At 42.1% G+C, this 21,542-nt stretch overlaps 1 protein-coding gene across 1 annotated transcript in view; it reads left to right on the forward strand.

The window, feature by feature from the left end:
• LOC126272978 (uncharacterized) overlaps positions 1-21,542 on the forward strand; it is an 802,883-nt gene that overhangs the window by 46,045 nt on the left and 735,296 nt on the right. The gene's annotated exons all lie outside the window — the stretch shown is intronic.

Consider the following 21,542-nt stretch of genomic DNA (forward strand, 5'->3'; position numbering starts at 1 on the left):
ATAAGGGAAATACAGAACTAATCGGACTATATCAGATGCTGAAAATGATCTCCATTCTTCTCTAGGCACTTTTGGCCCTGGCCACTAAGCTTCTGAAGGTGTATCGAAGCTGTACAGGTGGAATTGCTGCAGTCCTACCCGAAATTTTCTGCTGCAGTTCTTGAGGACTGTGAGGGTTATTGCGGTATACCTAAGACTTGGCGGCTTCCCGCACAAAGTAATCCCACAACGACAGACCAGGTGACCTGGGTTGCCAGTTAAGTCTGCGAACAGACTGACCTCTGCTAATGACTATGTTATGCGTTAACTTTGTGTAAATGTGCTGCAAGGTTCGGCCGTCAGTATGGGCAGTTGCTCCATCCTGCTGAAAGTAACTGCATTTTTTTTTTCCATCGTTAATGCTGCCCCAAATGGTTTCAAAACGTTGTCAACGCTACGCGCCGAAATCTGGGGCCAGTTTTACTTGCCCCACCTTGTATTATCGGATTTATGAAGACCAGACTTCGTGTTAATATCCTGGATGATACTGTAAACCTGACTGCAAAGTTTCATTGAGTTTGTGATGCTGTTCATGGTGGTCCGTCCCTCGGAGTACGACATTAAGCTCGGTGGTCGCCTCGGTAACATTAGGGAGGAGTAGGGTATGTGGCAACACTAGGTTACACCCTCCTCCTCCAACTGTAACAGAATCAATGGAATCACTAAAATTTGCAATCATTCCTCTCAGACAACGAGATCAAACTAATACACACTTGACGCTTCATCCTAAGTTCACCGCTGCTTAGTGAAATCTTCCAAGCGCAAGCTATTCCATGTGTGGTTGCTCATTTCAAAACTATACCCAAGTGACCAAGTAATTAATTAATTTGGCTGAGTAACAAGTAATGTCAGTATCATGAAGCATCACAGCGTTAGACTGCTAACACGTCGAGATGTTAGGCACGATTTGTTGCTTGTGGAGGGTTGCGTTGACCAACACAGATGGTCCAGAAGAGCTGAAAGTTCCTTAATTCACCATTAAGAGCTTTGCTTACCTCGTGTCTTATAAGGTCGTCTCAATTTCTCCATTGGTCTGTTGCTCTGCTGGTCACAAATTCTAAAATACAACAATTATCTATGACTGATGGGATGATAAAAAGTAAAATCTCAAAACTACTTCAGTGGCAGTCTCAAAATAATTGGAAGAAACCTAGTCTTTAAGAAACTAAAGAATAAATAATGTTTAGAGCTATTATAAAGGTAATACTTAAATTTAAGGTCGTGGAGCCTTATCGTGGCTTATGAAGTACTATCGCAAGTACTTAGAAGCATTTACATACGACTTAAGTGACCACAAGAGATCATACCAGAAGGTTTTCCGTATCAGAATAATGTTTTCACTTGAACTGAACAATATGAGACATCTACATCTACATCTACATCTACATCCATACTCCGCAAGCCATCTGACGGTGTGTGGCGGAGGGTACCCTGAGTACCTCTATCGGTTCTCCCTTCTATTCCAGTCTCGTATTGTACGTGGAAAGAAGGATTGTCGGTATGCTTCTGTGTGGGGTCTAATCTCTCTGATTTTATCCTCATGGTCTCTTCGCGAGATATACGTAGGAGGGAGCAATATACTGCTTGACTCTTCGGTGAAGGTATGTTCTCGAAACTTTAATAAAAGCCCGTACCGAGCTACTGAGCGTCACTCCTGCAGAGTCTTCCACTGGAGCTTATCTATCATTTCCGTAACGCTTTCGCAATTACAAAATGATATTGTAACGAAGCGCGCTGCTGTCCGTTGGATCTTCTCTATCTCTTCTATCAACCCTACCTGGTGGGGATCCCACACTGCTGAGCAGTATTCAAGCATTGGGTGAACAAGCGTACTGTAACCTACTTCCTTTGTTGTCGGATTGCATTTCCTTAGGATTCTTCAAATGAATCTCAGTCTGAGATTTGCTTTACTGACGATCAACTTTATATGATCATTCCATTTCAAATCACTCCTAATGAGTATTCCCAGATAATTTATGGAATTAACTGCTTCCAGTTGCTGACCTGCTATTTTGTAGTTAAATGATAAGGGACCTATCTTTCTATGTATTCGCATCACATTACACTTGTCTACATTGAGATTCAATTGCCATTCCGTGCACCATGCGTCAATTCGCTGCAGATCTTCCTGCATTTCAGTACAATTTTCCATTGTTGCAACCTCTCGATACACCACAGCATCATCCGCAAAAAGCCTCAGTGAACTTCCGATGTCATCCACCAGGTCATTTATGTATATTGTGAATAGCAACGGTCCTATGACACTCCCCTGCGGCACACCTGAAATCACTCTTACTTCGGAAGACTTCTCTCCATTGTCTACCGGCAATAACTACTTGTTGTCTGCCCAAGTGCTAGTCGAAGACCGTCTGTCAGTGAAACAGCTTCAGGGCTCCGTTCCATGTTTCGCGGCTGCCTGCACAGAGCGCGTTCCTGATTGCCCAGTTTAAAAGGCCAATGAATGATAATACAAAATAAAGCAAATATGATGAAAGTTCATGTTCATACAGACATCGACGATAAATGCAAAATTCTATAGTTTGGAGGCCGATGGATGAATGTGTGACGCTCCAGAGCAGTTTCACAGTGCAGCTTGCAAAGGCAGTAAACTGTGGACGTGTCGATACTAGGATATAAAGGCCTTGTGAATTTCATTTCGTTCTCAATTGGACAGTAACAATGCCTCGCAGACAGGCCTCGTGAACAATATACGCAGACGTCAGCAGTTGAGAGAAGACTTGTACTTCAGCTCACAGAAGCCAGATAGAGTGATAAGCGAATCGCTCGACATACGAATAGCAGAGATACTAATATTCGACGATGGTCGCAGGAGTGGCTGAATAAGGGCCGAACACTGTGTCAGGACAGATGTGGTCAACCAAGAGAGACGACAGAACTGGAGGACTGGGCAGTCGTCAGAGAGGCACTCAGACCCTCGGATTCGTCATTCTCATCATCGAGCTGACACGCAACTATAGCTCCAGTGACCACGGGCACCGTTAACAGACGGCTCACAGAAAGGGGGCCGCGATTTCGGCATCCTTTGCGCCGACTGCTATTGCCCTTGGCACACTAACAAGTTCGTTTGCCATGGTGTCGCGCACGTTTGGCCTGGAATCTCTTGCGCTGGATTCGAACTGTCTTCAGTGACGATACCCGCTCCGACATGAGACCCGATGACCAGTGAACGCGTGTATGGAGAGTCCCCTGACTGTCGGAGGCCATCCGATCCGACAGCCAGGTGTGGTGGTCTGGGTTGACATTTCTTTTCATAGCATCACCCCTTTGGTTGTCGTCTTCTGCACCCTTACGGCCAAGCGATTAATCGACGATATTCTAAGCTCTGTTTTGTTGCCCTTCACTGCAACCTATCCTCGGTTTACTTTTCAGCACGATAACGCCAGCCTGCACAAGCGGAGAGTTTCTATTGTTTCTCTACGTGCTTGCCGGATCTCTCCACAAATGAGAAAGTTAGGAGCATTGTGGTCAGAGCCCTCCTACCAACTCAGGAAATTGAAGATCTAACACGCTTATTGGACAGAATTTGGCACGATATCCTCAGAAGGGCAACCGACAGCACCATCTATGAATGCCAAGCCCAATAACTACTTGCATAAGTGCCAGAGGTAGACCAACGGGTCTCTTAAATAAATCACCCAACTTGTCAGTAGTTGTAATCATTTGTTTGTCGGCACTTGCATGTCACATCTGCCAATTGACATCCCATTCGGATACTTCCTTCATGGTGCGTCATCTGTAAGCTTTTCTTTGCCCTGAAATCACGGCTAGAAAACTGTCAGTTTGCGTAACATCGACAGTCTAGTTGCAGTGATATATTAAGAACAGTCGTTCTATGGGATGGAGTCTGCAACCGATGATAACTGGTTGTTAGCGTACAACAATGTACGTCATCCTACACTGTACGATGAAATCTAATAAAATTTGGGCCGACATGGGGCACAAATGCCACATCATGAATACATGGCTGAGTTCTGGAAAGGAAGCGTCGGATCACACTTTCTTACTTTTTCCTCTTCCCTCTCCCCAAGTATAAAAAATGGTTCAAATGGCTCTAAGCGCTATGGAATTTAACATCTGAGGTCATCAGTCCCCTAGACTTAGAACTACGTGAACCTAACTAACCTAAGGACATCAAACACATCGATGTCCGAGGCAGGATTCGAACCTACGAGCAGCATCGCCGTTCCAGACTGAAACGCCTAGAACCGCTCGGTCACAGCGGCCGGCTCCCCAACTATATATCACTCTTCCTCTCACTTTAACGGACCTAAGTTGCCTATGATGTAATAACATTGACAATAGTAAATATCAAATGGCGTGATTTTATAATTTACTACTACTTTACTACTAACGGTATGCGAAACAAAGTTTGCAGAAAGTATCCTCTTATTCAAGTGAACATGTGTTCAATGTTTTATGGTTATACGATACATAGTTAAGGAGGTATGCCGTCATATATAGGATTCGTGAGAAAGTGCCGCATCAGACACGACGCTCTAATTTATTACTTCTTTATTGTAATCAATATTCGCAACCCATTTTTCAGACAGTATCCAGACATCACCATGAATGTAGAGGCAAAATCATGCTGCTGTACTACACAGACTCCAGGGGGTATGAAGTCATATACATTGAGATGCGTGAAAAACTACCTCTTCAATTACGACGTTTAAATTCAGTTCGTCTTTGCTACTAACTCTACTGGCAGTGCGTTGTCCCGACAGCATTTACATGTACACCTATGTGATTACTCTGCTGTCCACAATAAAGCGCCTGGCAGAGGGGTCAATGAACCACCTTCAAGCTGTCTCTCTGCCGCTCCAGCCTTGAACGGCTCGCGGGTAAAACGATAACTTAAAATTTCTGTGCGAGCCCTGGTTTCTCTTATATTATCATCGTGTTCATTTCCCCCTAAATAGGTGGGTGGCAGCAGAATGTTTTCGCAATCGGAGGAGAAAACTGGTGATTGATGGTTCATGAGAAGATCACGTGGCAACGAAAACCTCCTTTGGTTTAATGACTGCACTCCAACGGACGTATGATGTCTGTGGCAGTATGTCTCCTTTCGCAATAATACAAACCTAGCTGCCTTTCTTTGTACTTTTTCGATGTCATCTGTCAGACCCACCAGATGCTGATCCCACACCGCACAGCAATACTCCAGAATAGGGTGGACGCGCGTGGTGGAAGCAGTCTCTTTAGTAGACGTGTTGCACCATCTACGTGTTCTGCCAATCAATCGCAGTCTTTGGTTTGCTCTACCCACAACATTACCTACCTGATCGCTCCAATTTAGATTATTTGTACTTTTAATCCCTAAGTATTTACTTGAATTCACTGCCTTCAGATTTGTGTGACTTATCGCGTAATCGAAATTTAATTAATTTCCTTTAGCACTCAAGTGAATAAGTGCACAATTTTCCTTATTCAGGGTCAATTGCCACTTTTCGCACAACACAGATAATTTATCTAAATCATTTTGCAAGTCGTTTTGATCATCTGATGACTTTACAAGATGGTAAATGGCACCGTCATCTGCAAACAATCCGAGGCGGCTACTGAGATTGTCTCCTATGTCGATAATATAGATGAGGAACATTAGAGGGTCTATAACATTTCCTTGTGGAACGCCGGACATTACTTCTGTTTTACTCGATGCCTTTCCGTCTATTAATAGGCACTGTGACCTTTCCGACTAGAAATCACGAATCTACTCGCACCACTATGGCGATATTCCAAAGGTACGCTGTTTGATTAGAAGACGCTTATGAGGAATGGTGTCGAAAGCCTTCTGGAAATCTAAAAGTATGGAATACCCTGTCGATAGCACCCATTACTTCAGTACTTTCCCACTGCAAAAAGAAGATCGTTGTACGAGACATAGTTCAGAGGATTTGACGTCATAAACACGGAGCTCCTTAAAACGGAGTTCAAATGGCCCAGATTAAATTCACGCAGTGTTTGACAGATGGAAAAGTTATCGAATTCAACAAACTTTAAGCATCACTTCAAATCTTTTTTACACTTTTTGTTGCTTATATGCTTAATGTCAAATATTTAACACATTAAGTTATTTGTAAAATAATCAAAAATGTGAATCTATATTATACAGCAGAGTTCGATTCTATAAAGAATTGGGTATTTATTGGTCACTTACTTCTATAAAGGAGCCGTGTGTGATTAAGGACCTAATACGTTCCACAGTGGTGGGAGCGAAAAGGGGATGAAGCTGAAGCACAACTCAGGAAGACTTTGAGGGATTTCAGTGAAATTTGTTAGGTACATTATTTTCTATGTGCATAACTTGCTGTGAGTGTAAGATTCCTCACTGCCACTAAGTGTGGGTAAAAGGATGTGATGTGGTAATGTAAAAATGTTCGAAACTGACTTGTTGGTATTTATAGCTGTTGGTATTTATTTAATTGACTTAGAATGCTTTCAAAATTAAGGAATACAGTTTTTCTCTTACTTGTGCTGTTCATTGTGTCAACTAGGTCAAGGGGGATGCAGCGAGACATTAAATGTGCTATTGTGTTTGAGCACCAAACATCAAAACTTAACGGCTGAATACCAGAGACAATTGCAACATCTTCTCCGGAGACCTGTGGTATAAAACGGCGGAGAATCAGGCGAACATCTGCGCAATACACGAACATGTCACATTTACGTATGTTCACCCTCTCCTAAGGCCGCTTGATCCACATCAACCGAATTTCGTTGATTACTTACTATGTGGAATGAGATATTCTACCCCATTTTATCGTCTTATGTCTCTGCTCGATGAGAATAACTCACAAGCTGCAAGAACATAACGAGAAAATTCCCAACTAACAATGGGACTGACATTCACAAAAGAAAAGTATGTTTACTTTCATATACATAGTCATTATTATTATTATTATTATTATTATTATTAACATTATTATTCTTGATTGTTATAATTATTTTTTATTGTTATAATTATCATTTTACTACTGTTATAATATCTATTTTTTTCTTTAACATCAATACTGTATAATACGTTATATGTCCTTAATGTTATGTAGAAACTGTAACTCGTTCAATCTGAGTATGCCTGGTTAGGTGTAAGAGACGGCCTGAAGGCCCTAATCTTGCCAGGTAAAATAATTGCATAAATAAATAAAAAATAAATAAATATTGAGTACATAAAAATCATTAACTTCCCATTAGTGTAGCGATGGGGGTGATAACGGGGAGATGGACGAAGGAAGGAGGAGGAGGAGGAGGTAGACAGAAGGAGGTGGTGAGGAGTTTGACAGATTTGGAGAGACTTAATGGACAGGAGGAATGGGTGAGAAATGGACGTTAGAGTGCAGTGAGAGGAGATGATGAATGGTAAAAGGAAAAAAGAGTAGGTTGGCAGAGAGAGGGGTGGAAGGAGGATATGGTCAGAGATGGGGGATGGATAGAATGTAAGAAGGAAGAGGAAGTGTACAGAGAGAGGGGAGTGAAGTAGATTTACAGACAGACGAGTGAGCAGGAGAAGGTCAAGAGAGAAACGAGGAGGATATTGACACAGAGAGGGACAGGAGGAGATATGACAAAAGCAGTGTGTAATAAACAAATGCACGGGAAATGCTGGATTTCTCAGCTAATATGTTAATAATGATATTTACATGGAGGATTAAATGAATAGAACTCCCAGCTTAAAGAATACCAGTTGATAGAAAGCAAGAGCAAAACTGTAGCAGTGTTTATAAGCCATCTGCCAAGGGCAACCTGATGTTAGGTGGAGATAAAATTAATTGTATGGACGATTTCAATTACCGGGGAATTACAATATTAAGGAAAGGGACTGTTAAATCAGAAGCACAAAAAACAGTAATAAAGAAATAATTTTTTTTTAGTCAAGTGCCATACCTACTGTGAAACAAGGGAGTTCCTGTGAGAGCCAAACAGACCACGTTCAAAACGTGTCTCATGCCGATTATGACAGGCAGCCTTGAGTGCTGTGCAATTACCAATGTTGGTTTAAGCAAGCTACAAGCATGGCAAATAAAGTTTTAGCGATCAGTCTTGTAGAAGCGTAGAAGAGATAAAATTAGAATGAGGACATCAGAGGGGAGAAACACGTAGATCTGTCAGTGACTAACAGACAGAGCACAACGCTACTCAAGTGGTTTGGACCTGTGAGGAGGATGAAGGATAACGCCTACCAAAACAACACTTCGATATAAATGAGTAGTGGAAAAGACCTTTAGGACGACCTAGAAAAATATAGCTGACTTACAATAAGGAAGATCTGAAGCGTACAGGGGAATACTGGGAAACTATACCAAGAGGAGAAATATATGAAGACAGGGAAAAAATGTTGGCAAATTGTTCGTATACACCCTAACTGACTCGCTGGAAGAATACCAAGAGGAAGATGCTTCAATTAATGCTTTGTATGCCATCTAGCGTAACCGTCAGGACTAATACTTTAACTGATTTAAAACCGATGTGTGCTCTCACCATTATCTTTATTTACTTAGTCGAACAATTATGAACACACCTCCGCAGACTATAACATCCCGATGGTGTATATGATGGAAATATTGTTTTCTCAGTCGTTTCCTTCTACGGTCAGAACAGAAAGCGTTTTTGTTATCAGCTCCTCAGTGGAGGGCCTTTTCCCTTTTGCCTTGCCCACTCAGCCTGCTGCGGTTTTCCTTGCATAGCTGAGAACCCAGGGAGCGGTGTTGATAAGCCGATGAACGGCTTACTCTAGCAGGATAGCCTGTTCACAACAGCTGGCGAATCCGCAGGCGAATCCATTTGGGCCAGTCACCAATGAAGTAAGTAGAAAATACCTAGCATTTCGCTCAGCTAATAACTTTCTACAACTTTTTACCACTTTCAGAAGATTCTCTTAGTCCTTATTTTTCGAGAATGCGTCGCAGGGTGTGAGCTAACATCCCAAAGATGTTCCAGCTAACATGCGGTTCCTCTTCGTCGAAATGTCTTGGCTCAAACTCGTCTAGTGGTTCAACAGCAAGTGTCGCATTACACGTCCTAAATTAGACACTTGTGACCTTTTGGTTAAATTGACAGGCTGTTGCCAAGTTTTCGAAATGCACAGGTAATATAACGCGTAATAACAGTAATAATAATATCGGGAGCTAAATTAATGACCCATAAATGATGTGGGCGACACAGTAGCGATTTGATTAGAATAGTGTTTATTCACAAAGCAAACTAATAACGAAAGTTGTCGTATTTATAATTACTATTACACTCTAGCCCATATCCATTTGCCACAGTTCAATCATTCACAATCTCATCATGAATTAAAAGTCCAACACCCCCTCGTTAACTGCGCGAGAAGTTATATTCACACCAGGCGCTCGGCTGCTCACTGATCACAGACCAAGTCCCGTGACACCACACGACGAGAAATTTTCTAAGTCGTTTCACTTCGTAGCTGCCTGAAGACCAACTGCCCGCATTCGCGTCTCAATCCGTCCTCTGTCCTTCCCTGGCGGCGTTTCGCCTTAACGGCCGATCTTAGGTCCGCCATATGTAACACTACTACGTCTGCTTGGCCACAGAAGCCTTCTACAGGGTTTCCCTATGAATTAGGTTCTCGCCTGGTTCACTCGCACACTACAGCGCTTAGCCTCAATAGACAGTAGACGCCTTTGAGTTTTCCCACCTCGTGGTGAATCTGCACCCTTTGCGGCATCCAGTCCTGGACGACAGAGTTCGTTTCACAATTCCTGTAAGCTGACACTTTCGGCCATATATTCAAATGAGAGCGCAGTGCTCGTTAATTCACAAGGGATTGGACACAATTATGGGAACATCGCGACAACTGAATGCTCGACTATAAATGCAGTTGCTAGCCAAGCCTCCAGATTTCTCTGCTGTATTTGAGTACCAACGACACGTGCGCAATGTCCTCAATATGTTACAAGTATCAGTCGTGGTCAAAACATCGTTCTGTGTAATTGTGAGCGCATTCTGTCGGAGCTAAGTGAATTCGAGCGTGGACAAATTATTGTTATTCGTATGATGGATGCTTCCGTAACCAAGTGAGCCGAAGTGTTTCAAGAGGTATCTTATCAAAGATTTATATCGAATTCAGGAGAAGGGGGTGAAAATGTAATCCGCCAAGTCACAACACAGACGAAACAGTCTACTGAATGTTGGTGGCAGACGGTAATTGTAGAGCAATATGAAGAAAAACTAAGAGGACCATGGCCGCAAAAGGCACTGCCGAACTGAATGTCCTACCCGAAAACGAAACCACAAAGCTTCAAGGGAAGCGTGGTATCGAAGCCACAAAACCTGTTGTATGGAGCAATGGAACAATGTCACTTGATCGGAAGCGTCTTCTTTGTCACTATGATTTTTCAGTCTCTCCCGGTGTATTTCTTGATCTGACTGTCCTCACGTGCTCAGCCGTTTCATTGGGTCCCACGGGCTACCAGATATGTCGCCGTGGTCACGTGTGCTGAGAAGTGACGTGTGTTGATGATGCATGGCAGACATATCCCTTCCTCCGCGAGCCGTTCCCGCAATTGCACGCCTCCTGTCGGAGAGGCGCTAGCATCGACGCCTGTGGTAGCGTTGAAGTTCTTATGTCCTACCTCATTTTGTTTGCTGACAGTCTTCTTAATTACACTGAGTGTTGCTTCCCTAGCAATCTCTGTTGATGAAATCTTCCCTGGTGAGAATATCAATGGCCTTTCTAATGACTCTGTCCCGGTATTTGGAAGTCCTTCCCAAGATCCTTGTACGTTCGCACTCCATAGCATGATTATCGGACAAATAGTGCTCTGGGACCTCTGACTCATGTGTTCCTCTGGGGTTCCCGGCAACGACCTTCAACGTTGAGCTCTGTCTGTCTAATATATGTCTTCCAAATTTACGGGCCGGCCGGAGTAGCGGAGCGGTTCTGGGCGCTTCAGACTGGAACCGCGCGACCGCTACGGTTGCAGGTTCGAATCCTGCCTCGGGCATCGATGTGTGCGATGTCCTTAGGTTAGTTAGATTTAAATAGTTCTGAGTTCTAGGGGACTGATGACCTCAGAAGTTAAGTCCCATAGTGCTCAGAGCCATTTGAACCAAATTTACGCCGGTCTTCCGCAAGCCGTGATAAACTTCGATGCTTGCCAATAATGCTCGAGCTTTATTGGGAGGGCAAATGACACTTTTTACTCGGTGCTTTCTCAGCGTGCATCCCATTTTTGCCGTTAGTGCCCCAATGTACGCAGCAGGTGCCCCTACCTCGGTGACGTCATATGCCTCCAGACGTTGTACTATTGTGGTGGGGCGGAGAATTCTGGACACTTTAAAAAAAAAAAAGAATTCTGAGGTGTTACAGCTCCTGGGGCCCAGTCTCTGCTTGTGAGGCGGTACTTGTCCTAAGCACTGGTGTTTTTAGTACCACATTCCTCTGCGAAGTGTGGTAGCACCTCTGTGCATGCAAATGCACGTCAGCGTATTTTCTTCCGATACGCATCGTGGTCCAGAGTGCCATCAGCTCTTCTCTTGACGTTTAGGAATGGTAATCTTTATTTTGCTTTATTTTCCATTATCAATTTCATGTTAGGATGTATGGAGATGAAATGTATCAGGAAGTCAAGGCCTACCTTCACTCAATGGGGCTAGATGACGAATTTCTCGTGCACATAACGGAAGAATACACGTTGGTTTACATTTGGATGACGCCAGGGCTTTCTCCTCGGTGTACTCCATATACAAATTCGCTGCCACAGGTGAGAGGGGGCTGCCATTTCGACCCCTTCGGTTTTTTTTGTAGTATTTTCTATTACATCGAAAATACATGGACTTCACGAGATGCCTGAATAGGTTGGTAGTTTTCTCGTCAAATTTGTGACCAATAAACTCTAGTAACCTTCGTAGGGCTATCGTGGGGAACAACGAAACGACGTCAAGACTCATCAGGATATATGAGTTTTTCACACTGAAATTGTTGAGGCAGTTTACAAAAACCATAGAGTAGCGGATATGATGAAAGAATTTGGGTATTTCCATTTAATAAGTAATAATCTAAGTCTCCATTCTTCTACTGAAAACAGTTCCTGGATATGGGATTAAAATGTCATTTATGCTATGATGCATGTCATTGATGGACACCAATCATATAAAATGAACATAGTTCATTAAACTGTGGAATTAAATGTTTAACTAGATCTCTACATCAGATTGCCATTTCGCGGTATCCCTTTGTGAAATCTTCTGACTGCCCTTAACAGTCATGAACATTTTAATTGCTCGTGTAAGTTAGAAAGAAATTTGACTGCTAGAGGCATGTCGCAAATCGAGTCCAACGATGTACTGACTGCCTAAGAAGTAATTGTGTAGCAATGTCTTTAAATATTCATTCTGGAGAGTCTACATAAGTAGCATCAGTAACGGAGCCATCAAAGTAAGTGCCGTACTGCAGTGGAGGTCGTTGGTGGCATATGTGAGACTGTTCAGCAAAACCTTGGGTTACGTCATTGTGAGGATCTCGGCTGTTCCATTCCAATGTTGGAAGTATGGATCCAAGGAACTGGGAGGGGGCGGAGGTGTCTTAGGTGCTGTATCCCCCCATCCTTGATTGCAAGAAGATTTTATGAAAATCGTTTATACTTGTAAGTACATTAATTTTCAAGATACAGAAGGTGGGAGTAATATGTAAGTGCCACAAACACAACACGTTACTACGCTTAAAATCGTGTAGGATAACAGTTTGCATTCAAAACAGCTTCCCGTCGTCCCGGAGTGGTTAAATACAGCTGAGGTTTTAAAGGGAAACGCAGACCATCCTTCTAGCGAAATAGTCGCAAGTTCAGGTAAAACGATGGAAGTGGATAGCGATAATGCATAATTCCCTTCAAGACAGACCAGAAATGTTTAAAAATGTTGTGACCTGGTGACAGTGATAACCAAGGTAGAAGCGAAAATTCATCCTGTGGCTTAAAAAACACAAAATACCCAAGACTGGCAAACGTTTTACAGAAGTTCGAGATATGGCGCGTACTTCAATGCTAGGTGCCTTTCATAACTTCCACAACAATATTGTGTCCTGAAATCTGGCAGAAAACCCGAAGAGATTCTGGTCATTTATAAAGCACACCAGTGGTAGGACGCAATCAATACCTTCACTGCGTGAGAACGACGGTGAAGTTACTGATGACAGTGCCACCAAAGTAGAGTTATTAAACACGGTTTTCCGAAACTCCTTCACCAAAGCAGACGAGGTAAATATTCCTGAATTCCAATCACGAACAACTGCCAAGATGAGAAACATAGAAGTAGGTATCCACGGAGTAACGAATCGGCTTAAATCACTTAATAAATGCAAGGCCCCCGGTCCAGATTGTATACACGTCAGGTTCTTCTCAGAGTATGCTGATTAATTAGCTCCATATTTAGCAGTTATATACAACCACTCGCTCACAGAAAGATCCGTAACTAAAGACTGGAAAATTGCTCAAACCACACATATACCCAAAAGGGGGAGTAGGAGTAATCCACTGATTACAGGTCTATATCACTAACGTCGATTTGCAATACGGTTTTGGAACATATACTGTACTCGAACATTATGAAGTACCGTGAAGAAAACGATTTATTGACACATAGCACGGATTCAGAAAATATCATTCTTGTGAAACACAACTAGCGCTTTATACTTATCAAGTAATAAGTGCTATTGACAGGGGACGTCAAATTGAGTCCATATTTTTAGATTTCCTGAAGGCTTTCGACACCGTTCCTCACAAACGTCTTCTAACCAAACTGCGTGCCCACAGAGTATCACCTTACTTTTGCGACTGGATTCATGACTTCCTGTCAGAAAGTTCACAGTCCGTAGTAATAGACCGAAAGTCATAGAGTAAACCAGAAGTAATATCCGGCGTTCCCAAGGAAGTGTTATAGGCCCTCTATTGTTCCTGATCTATATTAACGACATAGGGAATAATCTGAGTAGCCGTCTTAGATTGATGGAGATAATGCTGTCACTTACCGTCTTGTAAAGTCATGAAATGATCAAAACTACTTGCGAAATGATTTAGATATTATCTGTATGGTGTGAAAAATGGCAATTGACCGTGAATAAAATTTTTTTTAAAGATATTCACAAGAGTACAAAACAAATCAGCTGCAATTCGATTACTCGATAAGACACACAAATCTGAAGGCTGTAAATTCAACTAAATACTTACATATTACAATAACAAATAATCTAAATAGGAACGTTCACATAGATGATATTGTGGGCAGCGAAAACCAAAGACTGCGACTCATTGGCAGAACACTTAGAAGGTGCAACAGGTCGACTTAAGAGTGTGCTTACACCACATATGTCCGCTCTATTCTGCAGTATTGCTGTGCGGTGTGGGATCCGCATCAGGTGGGACTGACGGATGAGATCAAAAAAGTACAAAGAAGGGCAGCTCCTTTTGTATAGTCGTGAAATAGGGGAGAGGGTGTCACACACATGATACGTCACTTCGAGTGGCAATAATTAAAACAAAGGACATTTCGTTGCAACGGGATCTTCTCATGAAATATCAATGACCAGTTTTCTTCTCCGATAGCGAAAACATTCTGTTGGCACCCCCCCCCCCCCCCCAATAAAATAAAAGAAATAAGGGTTAACACTGAAAAATTTCAGTGTTCGTCTTTCCATCGTGCAGCTCGAGGGCGGAACGGTAGAGAGACAGCTTGAAGGTGGTTCATTGAAGCCTGTGCAAGGCACTTTATTGTGAATAGCAGAGTAATGAAGTAGATGTAGATGTGGATAATATGAGCAATATGATCTGGGGTCCTATTTTCTTGGAACACATCATCAGCAGTGGGGTACAAATAACATGCCCTGGTATGGACCCGTTCAGCTAAAGTGGTCAAAGGATCGTTGGTACTAACGCGATATTCCAGAGTAGCCTTTGAGTCCATGGAATACCACGACACGATATGACTGCCCGTATTATGACCGAACCCCCGCGATGTCTCACACTTGTGACATAAACGAGGTCAAAGGTTTGGAAAATATGTGCAAAATACTCATCCCACCGAATGAGCCATTATGTTACTGCATATTTATAGCTTTCAGCACCACGTTTACACGTTACGAACATTTGTATCACTGATGTATGATTTTGAAATTTTAGCTTACCCTGGATTTCATAGCTTATGGAGTTCCCTTGGTGTAGTTTTGGTGCTGATAGGGTTTTACAGTATGATATTAAGTCGTGTGACGAGGTTTGCTGTTGTCGTCTTCTTATTGTTTCTTCAAGTGGCTTTCAACGACCGACTGGCACGATAACTCAACACACGCTATCGTTCGCGTTGTCACTTAGCGACTGATATTTCTCCGCTTTCCCTGTACGCGGTATCAATCTTCAACATGGTTACACCAAGCACTACGGCTACTTCGTTACGGAAACACATACCATAACAGCACCAATAAATACCGCACGCTCACTTAGCTCCGACATAAAGCACTCAACATCTATACAGAACACTGGTTCTGACTACGAGTTACATTGTAGCGCATTGAGAACATTTTTCTATCACCGTTCGTGGTCAAATGCAACGGCTCAATTTGGAAGCCGGACTAGCATCTGCATTTATTCGAGCATGCATTTTCACAGTGTTAAGGTATTTTTCTCCAACCTCTGTAATGATTTAAGGATTTTATTGAAACACTACACGTTGATTTACAGCGAAACGTACCATAGAAGGAGATGGTGATACATATACTGAAGTCACCATCTTTTGAGACGCTTCCTTGTAGGTAGACTTCAGTGGGAACGCCAGGTCATTAGTAGTGTTTCCGTTTGTCTCGATGGTATTTTTACAATGAGTAGCAGGCTCGTTTTATTAACCGTCCTCTACCGATTACTTGTCACAGTAGGGCATAATTCAGCGACTGGTATTACACTCTTAGTTATCCACTGGAGAAGAAACAGCTGCGACCATGAATCTTGTTGGTCTTAGTCCTTCTCTGCAGTTCCATGCTTCCCGGTGACATAAATTTCCCATAGATGACTTCTCAGAGATCTCCGAGTTAAAAAATCCATTTGTCTTTACAGGTAGAATTCAACTTCGATAGTTGTCTCTTCCCATTATGGAAATACCTGCCAATGAACGTTACGCCTATCTGGTGAAGAGAAAAAGGCACTGGACGCCACATCTGCAAACAGAAATGGAGGGTCCAAACATGCAAGTGAAAAATGAAACAACACGTGCTGGCTTAAAAAAAATTCTCCTTGCTAAACATATCTTTTGCTTTGCTATGAACAGAACATTGTCCACTCAAGGCTACAAGTAGAGTGATAGCAGAAAAGTGAGTTTGCACCGGAGCTTATTTCTGAAAAAAAAAGTTAAGTGTGAACCTCCACAATATTATAGAAAATTCACAAGAAACCTCATGCGACAGTACACAGGCTCTGACTCTCACAGTATTATTTTTCAAAAATTCCATGTTATTGCACTCATGGTGAACATTATAAGCATCACAGTACGTTGCCTCATTTACTATAATCGAGATAGACAAAATCTATTCACAGTACCATCAAGAAACTGACTGCTTGGAGGTGTTAGCATTGCGTCACACGAGTAATAATTAGTCTTCGTTATTGACTGGTGAATAACAGCTCAATTACCAATACTTTCAAAAATCAGCTTCAACTGGAATGCTGAATTATACCGTGCCACGCTGTTTCGGAATGCAGTACAAATCTGACTGGCCACTAAATCCGGAATTTTATCTGTCCAAGTGTGGAGTCAGAATTAGATTTATATGTTAAAAAAGCGCAAGATTATAAACACTAAATATTACCAACGCAAATTTTTACGTATAACCTAATTTACATATAGCAAAAGCTGGCTGGGCAGAACTAATTTATTGAATGACGGAAGCAGAGTCTATTACTTCTGATACATCTTACACGAACAAATAATTGAGTGCATAAAATTTTTATATACGTTACTCCGACTACATGCCCAGTAAAATAAAATGATTCCAGTGCATTGTACTAGTAAGGTAAGTAAAGCGACATGGAAAGGTCACTTACGTTAAGTGCATCAACGACCTATTCCTCTGGTGCCAGAACAAATACCAGCAATGATGCAGATTATGGTATTAAATGCAGCTGTGACGACCCCAAGTTTAGAATCACAAACCCAGCAAAATGGTTCAAATGGCTCTGAGCACTATGGGACTCAACATCTGTGGTCATCAGTCCCCTAGAACTTAGAACTACTTAAACCTACCTAACATAAGGACATCACACACATCCATGCCCGAGGCAGGATTCGAACCTGCGACCGTAGCAGTCACGCGGTTCCGGACTGAGCGCCTTAACCGCGAGACCACCGCGGCCGGCACAAACCCAGCATTTGAGCTTTCATCCTAAATTGCCTTAAGTACAAACAAATGACAGTGATTAGTAACCAATATTAAACAAAATTCTCGCGTTTTGCAATATTACAGAGTATAATCAGCTCCTTTGAATACTCTGTCACATTAAATAGTAACTGTAACCTTTAATGTTTGCCAGGAGCATGAAACACATCCAGCCCCCACGCTAGAACGGACATTTTCATTAGGACAACTTCGAAAAGCGTCACCTGCCACGTATGACAACGGTTACAACAAAACACGCTTGAGTATCACAGGTCACAACAGGCTGTGTTAGTTTTGAAGCATAAAGTCAGCAATTCAGCACACATGACTGTACTGTACCTGAGCTTCAAACAGGCTTACACTGCAATAAAATCTTCTCAGTCTTCAAGCCGCGTCTGCTCGCATAAAATTCTCGAGCGTTCCATGGCTATCTCCGCCATCGTCATCAGGAGTGGAGCCACTGTTTTTCGAGGCTGCTGCTAGGATCGTTCTCCAGTTACATAGCCACGACAGCGACTCGTAGAACCAATAAGAGTGCCGAAGCAACGCATGCGTGGTAGATGATTGGGCAGCTCATAGCGACTCCGGCCCGCCGTGCGACTGAGTGACATCAGGTGTGGCGAGGGACCGGAATCATGTTTGAAACTGCCGCTCCCGCCTCCTTACAAGGGTCAGGCAGCCATCTTCGCTTACTTTCCACATGCAAAGCTCGCCCACCCCCTTGCTAAGAGTGTACCCCTGGTTTAAAATTGTTGCTGTTATAGACGACACAGCTCTTTATGGTCAAAGTGCATATGGTACTGCAGGATCTATATAGGTCAGACAATTTGCACAGTTGCAGAACTTTGTTCCAAGTACAAGCGACATATTTAACAGATCGAGGTTGACAAGTACGCCATAGCTGATCATTTCCGGGAAAACGGACACAAAATGCAGTTTGAAAGCCAGAGAGTGTTGGCTCATGCATTCCGTTATATAAGAGGCGACTTGGCGCTCACTTCAGCTTCCAACGACAAAATAACTTAGCTATTCGCAGGCAAGCACGACCTCCTGCAAGTAAGGTGAGCTACACGTATCACTGCAGCAAGATTCGCAAATTTGAACCACGAGCGTTGACTTCCCAACGGCTGTCTTTCACCAGCTCTGCCTGTTCATCCAGATCCCTCTTCGACATACTACTCGGGAACACCTGCTCCGCTGATTGCCACACCAATGAAAGCATCGACGTAGAAGCTGCATGGCACAATTGTCGTGCATCAAAAACTCCCCATTGGACAACTTGCCGCTGTACGTCCTCTTAAAAGCTTCCCGTTGCCTCATCAGATATCGAAGCTTTTGTCCCGAAACAATAAGCCCCTTATGAGCGCCGTCTGGTGCCATCAAACAATGGCAGACCCCCCCCCCCCCTCCCCCTCCCCAACAAAATTGCTGGTCGTCCTTTTGCTATCCTGTAATTTTCTTCTAAATAACTAACATTTATTCTTTTAACACTCCGTTTCCTACAACTAACTTCACTTTTCATATTTGAAATTGGCTGTGTTTCAGAACCGTATATAAGTTTCAATGGAGATATAACACAGCCACTGGTTGTAAATAATTGTTTAATACATTCATCTAGGTTTCGACACTTGTTAGTATGTCTTCATCAAAATGAAAATTTAAAAGCCCTATGAAATAATACATAGAAGAGTAAATCTGATAGAGACATTAACCAAGGTGAAAATGTCATTACGTAGAAAGGTTACTTACGCCATGTTAAATTGCGGTAAGGGATAGTCAGAGTTTAGTCCAGGCGTGCTCATGTAAAAAAAAATTAAAATAATGAATGTTGCAGCCTTTGGTACGCCCACTTTTCAGAGAACATCAGACTGAGCGGCCAAGTAGCTTACATTGTTGCTACGGGAACAAGGAAGGTGGCGCAACTTGAATCTTGTTTCTGTAGCAGCTATGTGAGTAACTGGGTCACTAAGTCTGATGTTACTCCTGGAAAACTGTACTGCCAAACGCGGGAAAGTTTATAATTTTAAATGTTTCCACTTTAGCATGTCTGCTCCAAGTTTCGACTGCCGCTTTCTAGCAGTGTAACTTTATTTATGTAACGTTTGTATGCTATATTTTCATCTTGACTAACGTTTCTACTAAACTTATATTTCGCTGCAGTATTTTGTAGAACTTTTAATCATTCTGACGAAGACATCATTAGATGTGTCGAAACTTAGGTAAACGTACTAAACAGTTATTTGAAACCGATTGGTTGCGTTATTTCTCCATTGTAATTAAATTTTCTGTCTGCTAATTTTATTACCCTTGTTCTTATTGCTCAAAACAAAGTTTTCTAGTGTTTTGGAAAAAGCTACTATTACGTGTAAAATTGTGTTACGTACGACCTGCTTTTTAAAATGTCAGGCAGCACACCTTCGAATTGCTATAAATGAAACGAATCCCAAAAACAGTCTCCTTCGGCTGATAATGGTTCGGTGTTATTTCTCGGCAGCGCTGAATGCACTTGCTTCCACTGCTTGCTTTGCTCTTTTCATTCGGGCGTATTTGAATGGGTGAGAGCAGTCGCAGAACCCAGCAGATGGTGACTCTTGTTATCTTCAGAATGTCGAGCAAGGCTCTCGAAATAGATCTGTGACAGACACTTGCTTTTTTCCGCTATCCTGTAGCGGTTTCAGGCCCTTCTCCGATATGTGATGTGTGCAACTTCTCTGACTCCAAAGAAACCATCTGAACACTGAGTGATCATTATTGGTCTAGAGTTTTAAAAAGACAGTATGGATTATTCCAGTGCTTTTCCCATTCAAATACAGAAATGACTTATCCCACGATATTACACACTAACAATGTTTTGGCTTCTCTAGTTACGGTATACATGCGCGTTTATTGCAACGAGTGTCAGTACTACAAAAGTGTAACAGAATAAAAGAATTTAAAAATGGTGTGTGAGGTATAACTTAAACTTTTGTGACTACCCCTCGAATATTCGTAATATTCTGAATTGTTGTGGTTTCACAGAGAGCACATCCATTACAAAAATGTAACGCATTTAGGGTAGGGTGACCAACTTATTTTCGGTGAAAACCGGGACACATTCACCCTGGTGCCAACGGACACCTCATTCCACATGTATCCAGGTTTCTAAATTTTAGATATTAATGTTTTGTTGATACATTTTGCTAACCCCATTATTATAACTAATAAGAGGATACAAAAGATTGATAATATCTAGGTTACCTGTATAATTAAAGACATTGAATAAACGTATACAGTAATAAAGAAATGTATAACGATTTTACAAAATTTTACAGCCATTCAACTTTTAATCAATTAATATTAATATGAGCTTTAATATTACTGAGCACTTGTCGATGGAGTTGACTGTACTTGGAGAAAAGGGTATTTTTCACTGCCTCCAGCCTCCTTGATCATGTCTTTGCTGTTTGAGACACAGTGATAAAACTCGGCTCAATCCATTCTGTAGTTGTACAGGATCTGCAGGATTGCTTCAAGAAAGTCCACCTCTATTCTGTTTCTTTTACCAGTCCACTGGATATTCATGAACGAAAATGTTCTTTCCACATTGGCATTATGGGCTGAGATTGCAAATAAATACCTTGCGATTATCACCAACTAAGAGTAATGCTGAAGACAGTCACAGCTTTTAAAAAACCTATCCACTTCTCATGATATTCTAGTGGTGTCTTTTTTTTTTCATCATTCCACTTGTGAATACTTTCTTCAACAAAATTTGTCAGTGTGCCGAACTGATCAAAGAGAATGGAATCATCTATTTCAATTTCTTTACTCTTCAAAGAAGAAACAGTCTCTTCAACACTTTCCCATTTTGGCACTCTCTTCAGTGACATCCAATCAAACACCGGCGATGAGCGTAAATACGAGGCGCTCCACTTGCTGAGATATTCTACACGAGTGTCATAAAACTTGTTAACTTCTTCTCTAAAACTCCTTTCCGTTTCTTCTGATACTTCTGCTCTTTTAAGGACAGGTTTAACATTGAAAGAAATGAATTGCTGTTCTCTCCTCTTAGTAACAGTTTCCAGATTATTTTCCAAACATCATTTACCTCTGTTACACTTTTAGTGCTTCC

This window comes from Schistocerca gregaria, chromosome 5 (assembly GCF_023897955.1).
Source record: "Schistocerca gregaria isolate iqSchGreg1 chromosome 5, iqSchGreg1.2, whole genome shotgun sequence".
In the NCBI taxonomy this organism is placed as follows: Eukaryota; Metazoa; Arthropoda; class Insecta; order Orthoptera; family Acrididae; genus Schistocerca; species Schistocerca gregaria.